We start from the raw sequence: 13,656 nt of genomic DNA on the forward strand, positions 1-13,656 counted from the left end.
ATATAATATGATATGATATGATACGATATGATATGATATAATATAAATAATATAATACTGGGTCTTATATTACTTTTTGCTCCTAAAGACGCATTAGAGTTCATTGTCCAGCTAGGTCTTATTTTCAGAGAAACACGGTAAGAGGCATCCCAACCTACAGCGTCTGAAGGACGCATCTGTGCTCTTCCATTGCTCCACCCACAGTCTTCCTCAGCCCAGGAAATGGCATCACCATCCATCTGGCTGCTCAAGTCAAAAATCGAAGTGTCTCTTTGAATTCTGTTTTTCCTCATCTTCCACATCCAGCCATCCAAAGTTCTGTTAATAGCATCTCCAAAATATCCCTAAGCTCACCTTTTCCCCCTGGTCCATGTCACAATAATTTCTTGCAACAGCCTGTTTCCTGCTGGCAGCTTTTATCCTGTTCCTCCAAACCAGTCCCATAAAGCAGCTGGTGATCTTTTAAAAACAAGAAACCAATCATGTTATTTCTCCTGCTTCAATTCTCCAGTAACTTCCCTGACGCTTAGAATAACACCTAACTGTCTTGTGGTGGCCTAAAAGACCCTGGTGAGCCAGCCCTTATCTACCTCTCCCGCTTTGTCTCGTGACCTCTCCTTCCTGCTCTCTCTGCCCCAGTCGCCCATCCTCGCTCCAGCTCCTTGACCGCTGGGATCATGCGTACCTTTGGGATTCGCTCTCCCCAGAGATCTTGTCCCCTCCCTCTTCACATGGAAGTTCCTTCTCAGCCCTGGTCTAAACTCCAATGTCTCTTCTCCAAGAGGGTTTCTCCTCCTCTACTCTATCACAGTTCCCCTGTTTCCCTTGACATCATTTATCATAACTGGTAATTGCTTGTTTATTTGACTGATTTGTCTGTCTCCTCCACTAGACCAAAATGCCAAGACAGCCAGAACTGTGTCTGTCTAGGTCACCATAGCCAGTCCCAGCACTGAGCATACCGTAGGCACTCAATACGTGTTTGCTGAAAGAATGAGTGGATGAGGTTTGGACACAGACCTTTCCAGGGATAAAAAGGGATACTGATATATTCCATCCATCCATCCATCCATCCATCCATCCATCCATCCATCCATCCTGTTTATAAACCAGAAGCTGAGCTAGCCCTGAGTAGGACACAAAGGCGTACCTGTTGGGCACGCTGCCTTTTCCAGAGCTGAAAGTGGGGAAGAAGGTGGACATGGACACATGTATTGTGTTTCCCCGAAAATAAGACCAGGTCTTGTATTACTTTTTGCTCCAAAAGATGCATTAGGGCTTATGTTCAGAGGATGTCATCCTGAAAATTCATGCTAGGGCTTATTTTCTGGTTAGGTGCTATTTTCGGGGAGACACGGTAACTATGAGATGAGAAGGTGATGCCTGCTCTAAAGAGGGGAGGTGATTGTGCTCTGGGAGTTCAGGTGGATGAGTGGTTACCTACAGGTCAGGGAAGAAAAGATGTGGCTTTTCATTTGGGCCTCCAAGGATGAGTAGGTTATGAACACAGGAAATGGAGGGAAAGGACACTCTGGGGAGAGGGAACAACCAGAGCAAAGACAGAGGCAGGACATAATCTTGTGTCAACATTTGTGGGGCACAGAATCTGCTTGTGTCAACATTTGTGGGGCACAGAATCTGCTTAGGAATCTGGGGGAGGTGGGTTGGGCAGCTGGGCCAGGGCCTTCAATGGCAGGCCCAGAATTCTGGACTTCATCCTACAGCCTTGGAGAGCCCCTCACAGGGCTGGTGGGTTGGGGTGGGCCAGCATGTATGTACCTTCTGCCCACCTGTGCAATGTATCTAGAATAGACGGGACAAGCTGTATTGTTTTCAGTACGCACCAGTGGAGGAATTAAAGGGTACCTGGGAAGTATGCCTGGTGATTTCCTGGAGGGGACAAGCATGACAGTGTCCCATATCATGGACTGGGTGTCATGCTCGCAGATCTCCATGTGGCTCCTCCAGCCACCACCTGGAGTAAAGGGGCCAGTGTGACAACTTGATCCCTCTTTCTACCAGCCAGAGATCAGACTCCGGCTTCAGCCCTGTTCCTAAGACGTAGCGGCTAAGGGCCTGGGTTGGGGGTCTCCAGGCAACTTCATCCCACTGAATTCAAGAAAGTTAGAGTTGTCAGGGCCTGAGAGATCAATGAATCCAACACACTCATGTTACAAATGGGGAAACTGAGGCCCAGAAAGGAACAGCAACTCTCCCCAGATCACACACTTATTCATTCAACAAACATTTCCTGAGCATCTGCTCCATGCTGGGCCCTGATTTAGCAGTGGCAAAGTCCCTGTCCTCACTGAGCTTGCATTCCAGAGGGAGGAGGCAGATAATAAATAGGGAAGCAAATAGGATAATTTTAGAGAGTGATAAATGAGAGGCTGAGCCAAAACTAAAACCCAGCTCCCTGGGCACCAGGGCCAGAGCCCGTTTAGTAAGTGAGAAGCCCATCGGAACCTCTGTTAAAACGGAAGTTTGGGTGGAAGTGGTGGGTAAAGTCAGGCCATCTTGAGGGACTGGAGGTGGTGTGCAGACAGGGATGGGGGGTGGGGAGGAAGGGTCGGGAGTCAGGGAGCCAGGTGGGGCCAGCTGTCTGCAGGCAGGGAGCCAAGCGTTAGGAGCTGTGGGTGAGGTGGCTATTCTCTGGAGTAAGTCCAGCCCAGCACTGTCTCTCTCTGTGGGGTTGCCAGATCGGAACACCCAATTCCAGATATAGTCTGACCACAGAGAGAGAGGCCTTTTCTCTCTGGCCTGGACACCCTTTGTATTCATTCATCCCAAGATGGCATTTGCTTCTTCAGCAGCCAACTCACAAGGTGGAGTTTGCAGTCACCGCTGGAGCTTTGTCTCATGAACTTTGGTCAAATTAGATCTTCCCCATACTATAAACTGTGCAACTGATTTTTCTCTTTTAAAGCTAGGTTCAAATATATGGTGATGGAAGGAGAACTGACTCTGGGTGGTGAACATACAATGGAATTTATAGATGATGTAATACAGAATTGTACACCTGAAATCTGTGTAATTTTACTAACAATTGTCACCCCAATAAATTAAAAAATAATAATAATAAAAATAAATAAATAAAAAATAAAAAAATAAAGCTAGGTAGACCTCAAAAAAAATATTAGTAAATTAAATCCAACAGTGTATGAAGAGAATTTTACACTATGAATCTGAAAGTCAGGTTCAACATTAGAAAAGCAGTTAATATAATTCATCACATCAATAAGCTAAAGAAGAAAAACCACATGATCATATCAATAGATGCAGAAAAAGCATTTGAAAAATCTAACACCTATTCATGACTTAAAAAACCCAAAACAAAAAACGAACTCTCAGCAAACTAGGAATAGAAGGGAACTACCTCAACCTGATAAAGAACATCTACAAAAAACCTACAGCTAACACAGTTCTTAATGGTGAGAAACTAGAAACTTTCCCACGAAGATGAGGAACAAGGCAACGATATCGTCTCTCACCACTCCTTTTTAACGTCGTACTGGAAGTTCTAGCTAATGCAATAGGATAAGAAAAGGAAATAAAAGGTATACTGATTGGGAAAGAAGAAATAAAACTGTCTTTGTTTGCAGATGACATGACTGCCTATGTACAAAATATGAAAGAATTGACGAAAAAAACCTCCTGTAATGACTATAGCAGGGTTTCAGGATGCAAGGTTAAGATAAATCCAGGTGTAGGATTTTACATCTACCGCTACTTAAGTTCCCTTTGTTCATTGCACCTCATCACCTCCAGTCTTTTGTGAAAGCCTGTTAGATCTTCATATTTCCTCTCAGTTCAAGGCCATCTCTCAAAGCTGAGTGTCTGTGATTGTGATTGTCCCAAATTATTGGCCAAACAAGGCTCCAGACAGGAACCACTACCCCCCTCCCTCCTGCCACCATATGCTTCTAGAATCTTCTCTCCTAGAATACCTATGTTTTCAAGTAGTGTCCTTCAAGCATTCAGAGACCCACCTAGCTATACTGTATCAGCCTGAAATCCTCCAAGAGGCCTCAGCCATGGTCTGCCAGCCTAGGATGGAAAAGCTGCAATGAGAAACTCTCCTGGAAGATGGAGAATAGATATGCCCTGCCCCTCACAGCCTTTCCTGTTCACTCTAGGGAACATCCTTGAGGATGGAGAGATGGTGGGTAGGTTGCAGGCCTTGCTCAGGTCCCAGCCATCATCCCTCCTGCCAGTCCAGCATGTCCTTCATCTCCAGCAAAGCTGTTGGTCACCCACTAGTGTCTGGCTGTTTGGTTTCTCTGTGGATCGGAAGCAAAATTACCCAGAGCTGCAAGTGGCCAATAGAGACCTCTCCTCAAGCTTCACCTGCAGTGGGGGCTCAGACTCAGAACTTTCTGAGAGAGTGAAACAGCTCCAAACTTTTTCTGTCCTGGCCAAAGAAAGCATCGGACGTCCGGGTGGCCTACTTCCCAAATTCCTACATTCCCACTGTGGCCCAACTCCAAGAATGCAAAACAGATCCCTATGCCCCCCTAGTTGTAGGTCTCAAGTCACAGCTTTTTCTCAGCTGAGGCAGGCTGGAGGTGGGGGTGGGAATGGGAAGGGGGTAGCTGTGTTGTTTCTCTGTCAGCACTTAGGGCCTTGGCCTTGGCAGGTCAGGGGCCTGGAGGAAGTCCTCCGTGTGGCCCTCCCCTCCTGGTCTAACACTCTCTGCAGAGGAAATCTGCTCCAAGAGATTTTGGAGGGCAGCCTGGAGCCTGGAGCTTAGTGCAGAAACCTCCGGACACTCAGGAGCTCCAAGGGTTCCGGAAACAATTGGGGTCACATGTGGTATTCCTGGGTGAGGGGTGGGCTGGTGCTGACTGCAGTTTTCTATGTGGGGCTCACTGGGTCAAAACAAGCACCCCCTTTTTAGGCATCTGATTCAACCAGCTTGATGATTTGTCTTCCCTAAGGGGTAAGAATGAGAGCAGTAGTCACATTTATCTTGCACTTACTGTATGCCAAGGCTTCCCTCCTGTTTAGGATATACTGGCAATCCCTTCCCCCACAATCTGCTCTGTTCTCTGTCAATTCCCAAAGACTCTCTAAAACATTGGTTAGTTTTTCCCCAACTTGTCTCTTCCTCTTAATCCTGACCCTTTCCCTCCATCCAGAGTACTTCTAGTTGGCTAGGGGCCTGATGAAAACCCAAATGGGCTGTGTTTGGGTTTTGTGAGCAGTGCCCCCTTCCCACTAACCCCTCCCAGATCATCTGTAGGCCCTGGAAGCCCTTTCTTCCCAAAAGCAAAGCCCTGAGGGGCAGCCAGATGGCTCAGTTTGTTAGAGCGCTAGCTCTGAACAGCAGGGTTGCTGGTTCGATTCCCACGTGGGCCAGTGAGCTGTTCCCTCCACAACTAGATTGAAGGACAATGACTTGACTTGGAACTTATGGGCCCTGGAGAAACACACTGTTCCCCAACATTCCCCAATTTAAAAAAAAAAAGAAAAGAAAAGAAATCCTCATCCTGGATTACCAAGCATTTAAAAAAAAAGAAGTAAAGGCCTGCAAACGGGTTTCTCTTTCTAAGATTGAGCCTTACATCAGAGGAATTGATCTCATCTCACGATGTAGAATTCTAGCCCTCAGTCAACTTGGGAAAGAGGGGAGGAGGGTGTTGGTTCCTCTGGCCCCCAAATCTCAGTTCATTTACCCGTCCTGCTGACGTGCACAGCAGGCCCACGAGGTGGAGGCTTAAGAAATATTACTTGATGAAAAGCAGTCATGGATACATTCATTTGGTGCTTCCCACGTGCCAGGCAGTGTTGCAAGTGCATTCGTTATCCTAGCTAATAAGGGGCAGAGCCAGTATTTGAACACAGTTCTTCGAAGCCAGATCCACGTGCCTGTTACTACAAACCCCGTCTCCCTCCAGGGTTTTGGAGAACCGGGCTGGGCATGGCTGCCCTCCTCCAGCACAGGGCACATCCAGATAGAGGTCCCATCCAGGTTGCCCCCTGGGCTGGGCTGACCCTCACTTGTCTGACCTCTTCAAAAGGCAGGTCAGAGTTCTTGAGTCAAGCCCCGGAAAGGTGTGGCTGGGGTGGGTATCCAACAGGCCCTGCCAGGACCAGGCTCAGGCCTCCTGGGGCCTTGTGTTAGGAGCTGTGGGTGGTGGGAATTACAGGTCAATAGTTTGGGAAAGAAGTTTGCATTTTACTTGTATCAATCGACCCTCATATGCCCCCCAACTCCCTCTGCAGCCCACTCTTGTGTACACACACTCACACACACACACACACACACACACACACACACACATTCCTTGCTTCTACGAGTCATTTCCCTGCTGCTCCTAAGGGCGGGGAGGCTGATTAGTTCCACCCGGGCCTGGGGCTTCCTGCCCTCTGGGCTCGGCAATTTCAAAGGAGCCCCCAAGCATGGTGACCTGGACTCCATGGATGTCCCCCAAAACTTGTATGTACACCCTCTGCTACATACACGTCTAGGCCCACCTCACCCGCCCTTGGGCAGATCCACCCCTGCACGCAGGGCTGCCTCCCCCAACCCCTCACCCCTCATGCCAGCTCCTACTTGGGTCTACACTGCAAATGCTGGCCTCTGTTCTGCCTCTGCTCTCTCTCCGCCCCGCACGTTTGCTCCTCCCAGACCACAGCGGACGGGGCTTTTTCCTGCCTTGCATCCACCAAGATGCCAACAAGGGGACCGTGCAAAAGTGACCCTGAGCCTGGAGAATTCCAGGGCAGACATGGCTCCCGCTCCATCCACCCCTAACACCTGCGGAGAGCAGGCTTTGAGCTTGGGCCCCAGGCCCCTCCCTGGCCCTGCGAGTTGGGTTATGGTCTCCAGCACTAGGACAAGTGGCCCTCTTGCTGCCTGCAGAACCTCGGCCTACGATCTGAAACCCCCAAGAAAGGCCCTTCAGCCAGCCTGGCCCTTCCACTCGCCCGAAGAACTGTGCTTAGCCCCAGAAATGGCTCCAGAGATGTTTACTCACCAACGACCCTGGTAAAAGATCCTTCTCCAAAAGTAGGCTGATCAACAACTTACAAGCCTCAGAAAAGACCGGAGGCCCCGGCAGATCTTACTAACATGTGAGCCCGGATGGACTCTGCTTCGCAGCCCTCACGCAACATAGGGCACGTGTGGACCCTCCGCCACCTTTTCATAAAAGGATCTCCCTCCCCTGAGGGAGCTCGCATAGGAAAACGAATACACCCCTTCCCAGCTGTGCAGGGTGCCCAGTGCTGCATAAGGTCGTCCTGCTTCCTCCTGGGCAGCCCCACCTTCTTGCAGCTCCTTCCTGTTCTGTTACCACCCCGCCAAAAACAAGACTTTGATTTCAGAGTCACAGCCCCCAGTAATTAATGACTGGTTAACACTTGTGTAGAGCTGACTACTTGCCAAGCACTATTCTGGGCACCTCACAGGTCAGGAGCGCATTTAATCCTCACCAAGATCCTATTGTTATCACTCCATTTGACAGATAAGGAAACTGAGTCGCAGAGAAGGTCAGTAACTCGCCAGAGGTTATTTACATAGTAAACTGGGGCTGGAAGCTCGAAAGAGACATTGGCTTTTCACCACTAAGCTATGTCACCATCCCAGTCTGAACTGGACCATGACCTTCCAGCACCTATAGGGTGGGGGTTTAATAAACCAGTTCAAAAAGAGAGCGGGGTTGGTGAATATTGTGGTTTTGCACTTTTGATTTTTGCTAGGGCTCCTGCCAAGATGGGGGCAGCCTGGCCTTGAAGGGGCATAGCCCGTGGGCTCCCGGAGCCCCTCCCTGTCCTTCTGCTGTCCCATCCCCCCAACAAGGGCTGTTGACTGAAAACTGCAGGGAATAAAAATAGCTGTTGCTGATGAGGCAGAATGGGGGCCAGAGCACATGAAAGGCCTGGGGCTGAGGCAGTGGAGGTGGGAGGCCTGGGATCCCCCAGCCCCATGAGTGCCTTCTGGTGGAGCCCCAAAAAGCCCTGGCCTGTCTCCGCCTCTGCAGAGCCGGGGACACCGGCCACAACCCTAGGGCTCCCATAGGAATCTGCTGCCTCCCCCCTCCCCCCTGCCCAGGTCTCAGGAATGAGCTTTCTGCCCCCACCAGCCCTGCCCCAGCGTCAGTTCCTTCCCAGAGAGTGGTGGTCTCAGCCACTGTCCTGGCCACTTACTAGCTGGTGGCCCCAGGTGAGTGACAGGACCCTCTGAGCCTGAGCTCTCCTGATAAGAGGAGTCGAGGGAGTGAAGATTTGTATAACCACCTTCTACACCCCCTCGCTTCTCCCTACCTGCACTCTGAGGCCTCGGGCTCCGATTTTTCATTTCCCATCAATTCATCTTCTGTCACCTGGCGAGAGTCTTTCTACTCTTCTCTGTAACGTCCAGTCCCTTCTCTCCTTTCTGGCTATCCCTCCCCCAGGAACCTTCTCCAAACCCCACCCCCTTCCTGCCATTATCTATATTTTTCTCTGTTCTGGTGGCCAGAGTTGTCCCCAAAGGCAGGGACCTTGTTAGGACCATTCCCAGCTCTGGCCAAGAGTTCTATGCCTTCAGCATCCAACTTAGTGCTCCCCTTGGTCTGGGCCTGGAGTTGGGGAACAGAAACCCTGGCAAAGGAAATTGCTGGGCAGCCCTGACATTCAGGCCAGCCTAGAGCTAGGAAGGTGACCCCAAGTCCTGAGCCCCTACCGCATGCAGGTTCCCAACCAGAAGTGACAAGCAGGACCAGGCTGGGATGGGGCCACCTGGGAAGGAAGGACCCTTAATTACCTTCCCAAACCCTGCTCAAGTTCCAGCCAATCCCTTGAGAGATGCCTGGAATGGAGATGAGGGTGGACCTTTGGGTCACATCTGGGTCCCTGTGTTGTCTGCACAGGTGATATGGCTTCAGTTACTAGCACTATGACCACAACTGCCCACACCACTGCCACACACAGTGAGGCCGCCAGCTACAGGCAGGGGACTGGGGATGACCCCAGAACAATCTGGAGAGTCCTGGAAGAACCAGCCCTCTCTGCCTCCATCCCCAGCCCTTCACATTTCTATTCAGCCACTGCCACCTCCAGGGTCTCCTTATCTTAACTCAGGGCCCCAGGCACAGTCACAACCTTGGTCATAGATGAGTGACAACAATACCCACCCCTGGCGCCACCCCACCTCTCTGTCAGTCTCTTCTCCTCTCCAGACTAGCCAGACTGACCTAAAACATTTCTAGCTCCTCTCCCCAAGCTGGCTCATTGTTAGGGGTTGCATTAAATGGCCTTCAAGGTTCCTTTGGGCTCTAACCTTCCCTGGCTGCGGGCTGATTGATTTCTGTGCAGGACCCCTGAGAGGGGGACATGTCTAGTCTCCCCCCGAAGGGCCGCCTCCCACAGTGGGGCTCCATGAGCCCTCATCTGACCTGGCCCCCTGCTCTGACCCCGTGCTGGAGCAGGGGGACACTGTACTGACTCCAGTGGGGTGGGAAGGGGCTCAGGCCTCCCTCCCACACTAGTGCATTCCTGGAGAGCCCCAAGCAGCCCTCACCCCCACCCTCAGGGCCCCGTAGATGGGACTTCCCAAACTTTTGAACAAATGCCTCTCTCTGGTAAGAAATAGCCCTCACATCCCCTCCGCCCTTCAGCTCCAAATGCCTCCAAATGCCTTCCCCCATCTCTGCTCAGACCATTCTACCTTCTCGAATAGCCACTGCCCACCCTCCCTCCCAGTGTCCTGGGTGCCCAGCTCTGACCTGGCACCGTACCCCTGCCCCCCTTTCCTGCCCCCCTTTCCTGCCCCACCTGGCCCTGAGTCTCCTGAGTCCCCTCAGTCTCCTGAGGCCCCATAGCTTTCTGGCCACTATGTGGGGTCACTCCTCTGGCCCCCTCCCCTTCCCGGTTTCTCCATAAAAGGAGCCCCACTGTGCCCCAAGCTGGCCAGAAAAGCAGGGTGGTGGGCAGAGCATGGGCAGGCGCACAGCCTGAGAAGAGTCTTCTGCTGGCATCTCACAGATTCCTGTTTCAGCAGAGCAAAGAGGCCGCCCGCCACCCCCCACCCGGCCTCCTGCTGCTCTCCTCCCCCCAACACCCCTGCCTCTGAGCCACTGCAAATAGGCAGAGCAGAGTCACTGTTTTGGTTCCTCAACTGTCCTCTCCTGAAGAAACACAGCCCAGTCTCTGTCCCTTGGGTCACCCCATGACCATCCGGAGCTGAGCCTTAGCCATTGGGCCATTTGTGACCAGAGTGAGGACCCTTGCTGTGGGCAGCGATAGCCAGGCAAGCAGGGGCACAGAGAGCAGATGACAGTGCAGAGGGTGGCAAGTTTGGGGACAGAGGGTCAAGGTACCAGGAGCTTCGGCAGGGGCAGCCGCAGAGCAGGGCCCGGTGTGGGCAGGACAGCGGTGCCTAGAGAAAAGTGGTGACTTCCTCAGAGCCAGGCTGGGCTTGGGGCCAGGGTGCCATGCCCTTGGGGTGGCCTGCCCTTGGGGTGCCTGGCCCAGGCGGGGTGTGGAGGGGCGCAGTACTCACTGTTGGACGGGAGCGGAGTGATTGCTGTCGTGCCCACCTCGGGCTGGGGCTGGGACGCTGGGGGACTTGGCCGGGGGGGCCGGGCCGGCGGGGACAGCTGCTGCTGCTGATGTCACAGGGTCATGAGTGAAACCTGAGGACTGGGCCAATCTTCAGGTGGGAGCCTCAGCCACACTTCCCTCACTGGGTGTGTTCTGAGCTCAGCCTGGGACCGCCTTGGCCTGGGGCCCACTGACCCAGGAGTGACAGACTGACACACTCATACACATGCACACTCACTGGGACACACACAGGAATTCATACACACAGTTGCTTTCCCTCCATGACAAATGTACACAGCTCATTCTCATACTTGAATCTCCTTTCACACTCACTTCCAGAAGCACTCCCGTGGCACACACTGGCTCACACACGCACACATACTCTGGTACACACTCATGTACGCACCTCCCCACACTAATGCTCACACACTCACACACTCTCAGCCATACATGTAAATCACCCTTCATACCTTCACACAAATGCTTCCGCTGCATGTTACACTCATTCACACACATGTGTACTGCTCACACCTACAGACACATTTAGTGCTCACATCAGGCTAATTCATACATATGTATTGTTACCGTGTTTCCCGGAAAATAAGACCTAGCTGGACCATTAGCTCTAATGCGTTTTTTGGAGCAAAAATTAATGTAAGACCTGGTCTTATTTTAACATAAGACCGGGTATAATGTAATATAATATAATATAATATAATATAATATAATATAATATAATATAATATAATATAATATAATATAATATAATACAAATAATATAAGACCGGGTCTTATATTAATTTTTGCTCCAAAAGACGCATTAGAGCTGATAGTCTGGCTAGGTCTTATTTTCAGGGAAACATGGTAGAGACATGTGGCCCTATCCACTCTCCTGCCAGATGAACACAAATGTCACACATCATGGTCACCAGACTTTTATCGAGTCTGCATCTGTGTGAACACACACCCACACCCGCAGTCATAGTCATGCATGCATGCATTTCTATGTATGTTACTTATATCCATGCAATTGTCTGCACCCACAGACATGCCCCGTTCACATGTACAAAGGGCCACCTATGTGTACCTATGGTCACTAGATTTTTATCAAGTGTATGCCTATCAGTACAGCTACACCCACACATCACACACCCAAACACACCCACACCCACACATCAAACACCCGAATACACCACATACACACACGCACACACACACGAGCACACTGCTGTCTTGAGGGTCATTTCTCTACCACCATTCCCCTTACCCCATTGGCTAGATATTTGTCACTCACAGCTTGGGGAGGGGAGGTGGTGAGAGAGGGATGAGGTTGGTTTACTCCCCCTCCACTCTGGGACTGTGATGACCCCTAGTGGAGCAGTTGTGAAATGCCCCATCTCACAGCTTGACCACCAGTGCCTGCCCCAGGCAGACATGAGAATCCCTGGGTGTGTCCAGAATCCTGTCCCCCAAAGCCCGCTCTGTCACTCCCCCAGTCTCCCATTCTCATCTCTGAGCCTGTCGTTTCTGACCACCAGAGCCCTGGCTGAGCTGAGTCCAGGACAGAGTGGACTTTGAGAAGTGCACAGGGAGGCCTGGGGAGGAGTGACCCTCTGTCGCCTCTCCTCCCACCGATTCTCTGGGGACACAGTCTCAGCACTGTGGAGCCCTCTTCCCACACCTCACTGCAGGGAGCGTCGCCTCAGAGGTGTGTCTCCAAGGTGTGAGCTTGGTGTTGTCTGTGCTGTTCTTTATCCTGCTTTGCTCACTGACCTTTCTGACAAACACTTTCCATGTAGTTTTATTGCTAATGTAATCCAGGGCCTGCCTGTCCGGCTTCTCTGCAAGGATCTGCTGCTTCTAGCATTCAGAGGAAAAGCAAATGATTTGTCTCATGTCCTTCCCAAGCTGTCTCCCCAAAGCTGCTCTTTGGGATGCCTCTCATCACTCACATTGGCCCTGTGCAGCTCCAGTTTTCTTTGCTGATGACCACTGTCTGGAACTGCTGGTCACTGTCCCCTTGATAGCACACTGCTCTCTGTCTGTGGGGTCTGGGGGAGAAGTGGTGGGAGGCAGCTGGCATTCCCTTTATGGCTCTGCCCTTTTGGTCTCTGCCTTGCCAGGGCCCAAAGCTCTGCGGGGTAAGACTTTCTCTAATGAGGAATTGAAGTAATTCAAGGGAATTATAGCATTTGAGCAGGCAGGGCTGCTGCATTCAGTTGTATTTAATTGTACACTGCACAGCTCTGGGCACCAATCACATTTGTAATCATAAATGAGCGTATTTAAGACGATACTTTTCTAGCAGATGGTAGCAAAACGTCTAGAGGAAGGGGCTAATTTTTCTAATTTGCATAAGGTGTCTTTTGGATTAGGGATGGGGCTGATTGGAAAAATAGCTGTGTGTTACGTGTGACTTTTTTTTCCATAGCTCAAGGAAAATGAATATCTCCTTCTCTCGATAACAATTTTCCTCCCTCCTTGGGGGGACGGCTTCTTTCCCACGCCAAATATGTGATTCAGGTGGGGCTGCTGATTGCAGGACAGCCACCCTGCCCCAGACACACAATTGGACACGTTACCGAGGTTTGGCCAATCCTCTTGCCCACAGCGGTGGGTCCAAAACCTGGCTATTAACTCAAGGAGGGCCAATCTTAGTCCTCCCCGGATATTTATATGTATTGATGCAAAAGAAAGATAATCTCTCTCTCCCCAGGGTTCTCTAAGCTTGTCTAGAGTAAGTGAAGGAAGTCAGAAGGCGCCTGGGTGTGTCTCCCACCAAGTGGAAGAGGCTGAAGGAGGAGGGTGTGAGAATCACACACACACACACACACACACACACACACACACACACACTCAGAGTCAAGGAAAGGGAAAGAAGGAAGAAGGACTTGAAAACACCTTTTGACTCCTAAGCCAGTTAAACTACAGACCAGGTTCATCTCTGTCCTTTCCTATCACAGGAACCAAAAAACACACCTTTTCTTTAAGCCAGTTTAGGTTTAGTTTCAGTCACCCATAAACAAAAGAATTCTGCAAAATAGAACCACCTTTCAGAAAACCCTGCCCTGACCCACAGGCTTGTCACATCTGGTCCCACCGCCCAACCCCCAGTGTGAGGAGTCAGTT

The 13,656-nt window shown here is 50.9% G+C and overlaps 1 protein-coding gene across 3 annotated transcripts in view; it reads right to left on the minus strand.

The window, feature by feature from the left end:
* SCN4A (sodium voltage-gated channel alpha subunit 4) overlaps window positions 1-10,568 on the minus strand; it is a 43,797-nt gene extending 33,229 nt beyond the window's left edge. Inside the window, exon 1 of one of the 3 annotated variants that reach the window (XM_019733000.3) lies at window positions 10,487-10,568. The gene's annotated coding sequence lies outside the window, so the exon portion shown is untranslated. Of the gene's footprint in view, window positions 1-6,980; window positions 7,596-8,268; window positions 8,354-10,486 lie in introns of those variants that run through there. The other 2 variants (XM_019733002.3, XM_074319682.2) reach the window with 2 other exon arrangements.
* Between the last annotated feature and the right edge of the window lie 3,088 nt (window positions 10,569-13,656).

This window comes from Rhinolophus sinicus, chromosome 12, assembly GCF_057876585.1.
Source record: "Rhinolophus sinicus isolate RSI-liver-muscle chromosome 12, RSI-T2T, whole genome shotgun sequence".
Taxonomy (NCBI): Eukaryota; Metazoa; Chordata; class Mammalia; order Chiroptera; family Rhinolophidae; genus Rhinolophus; species Rhinolophus sinicus.